At 37.8% G+C, this 5,601-nt stretch overlaps 1 long non-coding RNA gene and 1 pseudogene across 1 annotated transcript; both read right to left on the bottom strand.

The window, feature by feature from the left end:
• Window positions 1-240: 240 nt before the first annotated feature.
• Window positions 241-3,570, bottom strand: LOC147504283 (phototropic-responsive NPH3 family protein NPY2 pseudogene; annotated as a pseudogene).
• A 432-nt stretch (window positions 3,571-4,002) lies between these two features.
• Window positions 4,003-5,271, bottom strand: LOC147504282 (uncharacterized). Its single transcript, XR_015220377.1, has 3 exons — window positions 5,086-5,271; window positions 4,798-4,994; window positions 4,003-4,241 (listed from the first exon to the last, which is right to left on the bottom strand). It is a non-coding gene; the product is annotated as an uncharacterized LOC147504282 (long non-coding RNA).
• Between the last annotated feature and the right edge of the window lie 330 nt (window positions 5,272-5,601).

Genomic DNA, 5,601 nt, shown 5'->3' with positions numbered 1-5,601 from the left:
TTTTTACACCCAGTACCTTATCAGTTTTCACAACCCTTCCATTTTCTTTTGTGTTCTTCATATACGTAACCTTTTAAAACACACTTAAACTAATCAATAAAACAGGAAAAAGTAGAAAAAGCAATACAACACTGATATGTATGGGAGCATAATATAAGTTTAAAAAATTAAAAATGGAAGATTGAGGTACATGCATTTCAGTAGCAGAAATGAGTGCTCGATGAGATGTTGAATAGATAACGATCAAAAGTGAGATGTTCAGTACCTGTATAGTAATGTTAGTAATTTTGATTGTTAGTGAAAAGAGTGATAACAATATAAACCAATAAGAAAAGGAGGTGGAAAAAACACGGAATTGAATGTCGTATAATCAATGTGCGTCAAATAAGCAAGAATCAAAAGCCCTGAACTCCAACATATAGCAACCTAAGGGAAGCAAGCTCTCCCTTGAGTGCCTTGAGTGTTTCTGCTGTTGCAACTGCATCCCAGTCGTCCTCTGTGTTGGTTGTTGTAGTCCGTGAGCTCCCATGGGAACCACCATTTTCTCGGGGTAGTAGAGCACTGAGGTTACCAGGAATATCAGGTGTAGAACTCCCAGGAGAAGTGGCTGCCCTAACCTGCTGGAAAAAGAGGGCCTGCACCACAACTTGTAGAGGAAATCGCTCATTTTGCACAGTATGCATGCAAGCATCTGGTGTTAACTTCTTGCAGTCCATCAGTTTGCAGGTCCTTTTCCTCCCTCTTGCTTACACCTAGGTGCTCCTTGAGAAACATATCAATAGCACGATAAAGTCCGTCATGAGCTGGCCCTGAGAAGCTTGATACCATCTCAGCAAGGTCAATAAACTTTGACAGTGGAAGATTTGGGTCCCTTGCAATTTCAGTAAGATATCCGTCAACTAATTTTGCCACTGTAAGCTTGGAAGTATTTGACATCAATCCTGAACATCTAATCACCTGCATCTCTTCAGTCGGCAGAGGATCAATCCCCAGGCCTATGAGCAAAAGAATGTCGTACTTCTTGTAGTTTTCAGCAGGGGCCCCGTATGGTCCTCTAATCAACACTTTTGGGAACCTTTTTACCACATAGAAACATATCAGACCTGAGCCATCTTCAAGTAATAAGAAAGTGGGTAAGTTGCCTCACCTAGCTTGTGCTTTAATGAAATCTTTCATCCCAGTTGTCTCTACTCTTGCCAGTCTACCTTTTTTGGGTTCAGAAGCTAGAACTTCACAAACCTGCATGGAGGAAGCTCAAATATCTTCAGTATCCTCTGATGAGACTTTTTGTGTTTCCTAAATTACCAATAAAGCAACAAACTATACAGCTTAAATGATTACCTCTTGAAATCTGTTTCTAAGTTTTGTTGTCCAATCTCCCAAGGTCCGAATGTGAATGCTTAAGTAGTCATCTCCAGGCGTGGAAGTGATGCCTATAGAATTTTCAGGTCAAAGTCATTATTTGTTTTCTACAAACTGTCATTATATTGTCAGTAAGGAACTTGTCACGTACCACTCAAAGGGGGATATATTTGGACACTTCACAAACATGTACATGCCGTTCCCATATCTGAATCCTGGTGGTTTGGTCATATACAATGCAAGTAGTTTATTTGTGTAGTGAAGTGCCTAATAATGAAAACTTTCAACATGGTGAGTTGTGGATTCGTTTCAACTCCAAGTGATCAAATCATAGAGACATCTTAGTTAAATGATATTAATGTTGGGTCGAAAGTACTTTTTTAATCAGGCTGCTTAAGTTTCAGGCCAGTTGAGTTTCTACCTATTGATATATATGCTCTGTTTAATACTTTAGGTAGGTAACTACAAACCCTAATAACGTCCACATCATTGTGGCTTCGGCTTCAAACTAAAGATGCGTGCATTCTCTCACTAATGTAGAGGAGGACTGGAATCATTATGTACATCCATGTTTGTAAAGAAAAAAAAAATTCCAGTCATCATTGATTTCTATTATGCCTATATGAGTATCTGTAAAGAAAAAAAATAAAATAGATTTTGTTCCTGCAATACAAATTCTTCCACTATACTCTGGACTACATCAACATCATACGTTATTGTCTCACCTTCTGGGGTTGGAATAAGTAGATCAGTAACTGAAGCTTCATCTAACTGTTGGCCTATTCTCTTAACCAGCTCTCTCCTTGCCATGTCTCTAGAATTGAGTAAGATTGCAGCTTTTAACATTTTCAGCAGAAAACTACAGGATACATTGTCTTTTTCAATGGGTAACAACCATATAATGGACTCCACTAATGATCGGCACTTGGCAACATCACAACCTTGGATGACACCCTTGCTAAAGCCTGGAATTCTCCTTAGTGCATATGCTTTGAGAGCTTCTCCAATTACATCGGTTGACACTCTTCCCTTGGTTTTGATGGTCGTTATAACACGCTTGTAGAAATAAATATCGAGCTTGCATAGGTCCTTAACTCACCAGTCCTTTGGCACCATCTGCGGTTTTTTGACACCATTCCAGCAAAGAAATCTGAGTAATGCACGGTCACCAAGAGCTACAAAGCGAAAGGCAAATTGTTAGAATAAGGTTTATATATATATATTTTAACACCACATTAAAAACTATGTATTATCAAAACAACCATATACAGTGCACCACATATATATTGAAACTGAGTTCGATAATTAAAAAAAAAAAAAAAATATAACAGCAACAACAACATGAGCACCTCGCCTATTATTTACAAAGGTGACAATCAACTAAATTTCTCCAAATGATGATTCTAAATAATAATAGAGTGTGTCAGACAGAGAAAATAAAGGCAACGACCAATTGATTCATTGGTTGAGAATTAAGAGTTTGCTGAAATGAAATACACCAATAACAAAAATAAAAATAAAGGTTTCAATAAGGGTTACCCAGATGTCCGCACTGATGTGTGATTGCAGTGCTTCGTCGAGCGTCCTTGAACACTGGAATCAAATGTATGATTGCAGAGAAGATGATTCTCGATTGTCACATAAGAAAAAACATATAGAGGGGGAAAAAAAGATTCATTACCTTATACAAACTGATGTGATATTATGAATAGAGGGGTATTGTTCAAAAAGAGGGGTACTGTTCAAGAGTAAAAGAATACCTGCCTCAAGGATCTGCTATGGTAACCTCAACAACTGGTTCAATCTGGATGGAAGTGATTTGTTTCACAGCTTTGGACCTAACTCAAAGAGATCAAATACTCATTTTCGTTAATCTTGGATACCCTATACAACTGGCCGAACACAGCCACACTAAATATATTATGTGTATACTAAAGAACTGAGAATTTCATTGTATTAAATATCATTATTACATTCTGGTAACAAACTAAAAGGTGCATGAGAGTGTAATCTGGTCATTTGTGTTTTGATTCATAAGCTAAGTTTTTAGATAAATTAACCAAATTCAATCCTAGTAATAAACAAAAAAAAAGTACCAGTGTAGTTTAGTGCACTGTAATTCTCCAACAAAACCATCTCCCTAAGAAAATTCACAATCTCCTTTTGTACATAAATCAACTTTTCGGGGGATTCATTTGCCTTCAACATTCTATCTTGCAACTCCTGCTTAACACAAATAAAACTCCGACAGTTCACAATGCCATTAAAATAGTAAATAACTAAAGACCCATATCAACATAACCCAAACAATTAGTTTATTTCATTGGTAGTATAATGAATAGTAGCTAAGAAAAAACAACTACCAAAAAGATAAAAAGTAAATGTATACCTTTTTCGAGAACGAGAGGTACTTGGTTGGGTCTTCTTCATCGCTTCACTAATTTCTCAGCACTCCTCCCTTCCACTACTTGGTCTTTATCTCCTACTACCTCTGCTAGATTCAAAGCTGGTCCTTCACGCACCTCCAAAGACAACTTCGGAAGAACTTCATGAGGAATCTCGTGGTTCGATCTAGACCAACCAGCCCTACTCCCCCTCTGCCGGCCATGGGTCTTCTCTTGGTGTTCTTTGAAACCCTCTCCTCACAGCTGTAGCATTGCCACCCCTTCCTCTTCCAACACCACCACCCCTTCTTCTGTTCTGAGTAGGCTGGACTAATTTTCTGCTTAATCAGAAGGCTGAATATCATCAAGTTTTTGGGATCTTAATCTAGCTTGCCTAACTCCACTCCTCAACTCTGGCATTATTTCCCCATGCAAATTACACCCGCTCTAAATTCCAGTGAATCACATTGCGTTAACAGGAAAAAAAATGAACACCTAAACCCATAAAAGACTGATCAAGAAATCCAATTATTCAACAGGCAATAAATCATAGGCGTTCACGTATATTAATTGCATCACGCCGCAACCAAGAGATGATTGAAATGTGATATGAGAATAAAACTTAGAGGTTTTGAGGTTTTGAGTGCATCAACAACACGTCTGGTTTCTTCGCATTTAAAATTGGTATAAATGATAATAAATTCGGCATTAATGTGAAGGCCTTAGTTGCATACAATTGAATAGTGGCGTGTAGTTGATTTCCGACTTGAATTTACACACACATCTTTAAGGGCACTATATCATCTTAAAGGTATAAATGGTAGTAAATTTTGCAGTTCGCATGGTAATAAAGTGCTGCTAATGTGTGTTATGATAGTAGGTCTATTGTATTTATTTTTGCACTAAGTGATCAGAAACTTAAGCCTATTAGGTTAGGGCATCTAGACCAATCCTTTTCACTGCAGGTATGATTCAGATCACAACCTCTTTCAAACGCAATGTATTTGTCAGGGTATGAGTGAGGTCCTGGGAAAAACAGAGATTTGTGTACCTTATCATAAGTTCATAGTATATGTGCTTCAATTCTAGCAATGAAGGTATATCAACAGGGGCCTCTTCAACTACGTTATCGCCTTCCTTGGGCTTTTTCTTTTCCTTTGAGGTATCAGCGTCAAAAACTCTTAGGTTGATCTTCCTTGAGAGAATTTGAGCACGCACATAATCCTGGCGGTCTAAACACAGACGAACCTGGTTTTGAGTTTCAGCAAGTCAGTTAGTGCATACAGAGGATAACACTTAATCTGTTGAAATTATACTTGTCCTAATCAAATTATCATACTTGTTCAAGGATAAACGCTATTTTTTCTGTTTTTGTCATTGCTCCAAATGTTTCCACCTGTAACACAAACGCAGGAAAGTCATTACTATATCATACAACAACTAAGCAACATACGAAAAATGCTGATTTTCACTAACACCCAATAGAAAAAGCACTGTAAGGTCCTATTGCTCGTGAAATCACTCACAACAATTTCCTGCATCAAGTCAGCAGCCTCAGCAATAAAGCCCTGAGATTCCTTGATCTTCACCAGTTTTTTTTATCAATCGTGCACTCTCCAATTCAACATAAATCTACATGAGAAACAAAAATGCACAAGTACGGTACTGAAACCAATACATTGCTATTACCACGGAAAATCAACTTTGACCTTCATTCCACCAGAAATCCAAACCATGAACCCCTTCCTAAAAAATCAATGACATGAATGAAGGTGTCATAAAAATATGGACCACACCAAAAACATACTCCCCATCTCGTACAACAGGTTCAAGACTTGTCACGTTCTCTTCCTTG

This window comes from Coptis chinensis, chromosome 4 (genome assembly GCF_015680905.1).
Source record: "Coptis chinensis isolate HL-2020 chromosome 4, ASM1568090v1, whole genome shotgun sequence".
Lineage (NCBI taxonomy): Eukaryota > Viridiplantae > Streptophyta > Magnoliopsida > Ranunculales > Ranunculaceae > Coptis > Coptis chinensis.
This window is presented reverse-complemented; position numbering and strand designations above follow the sequence as displayed.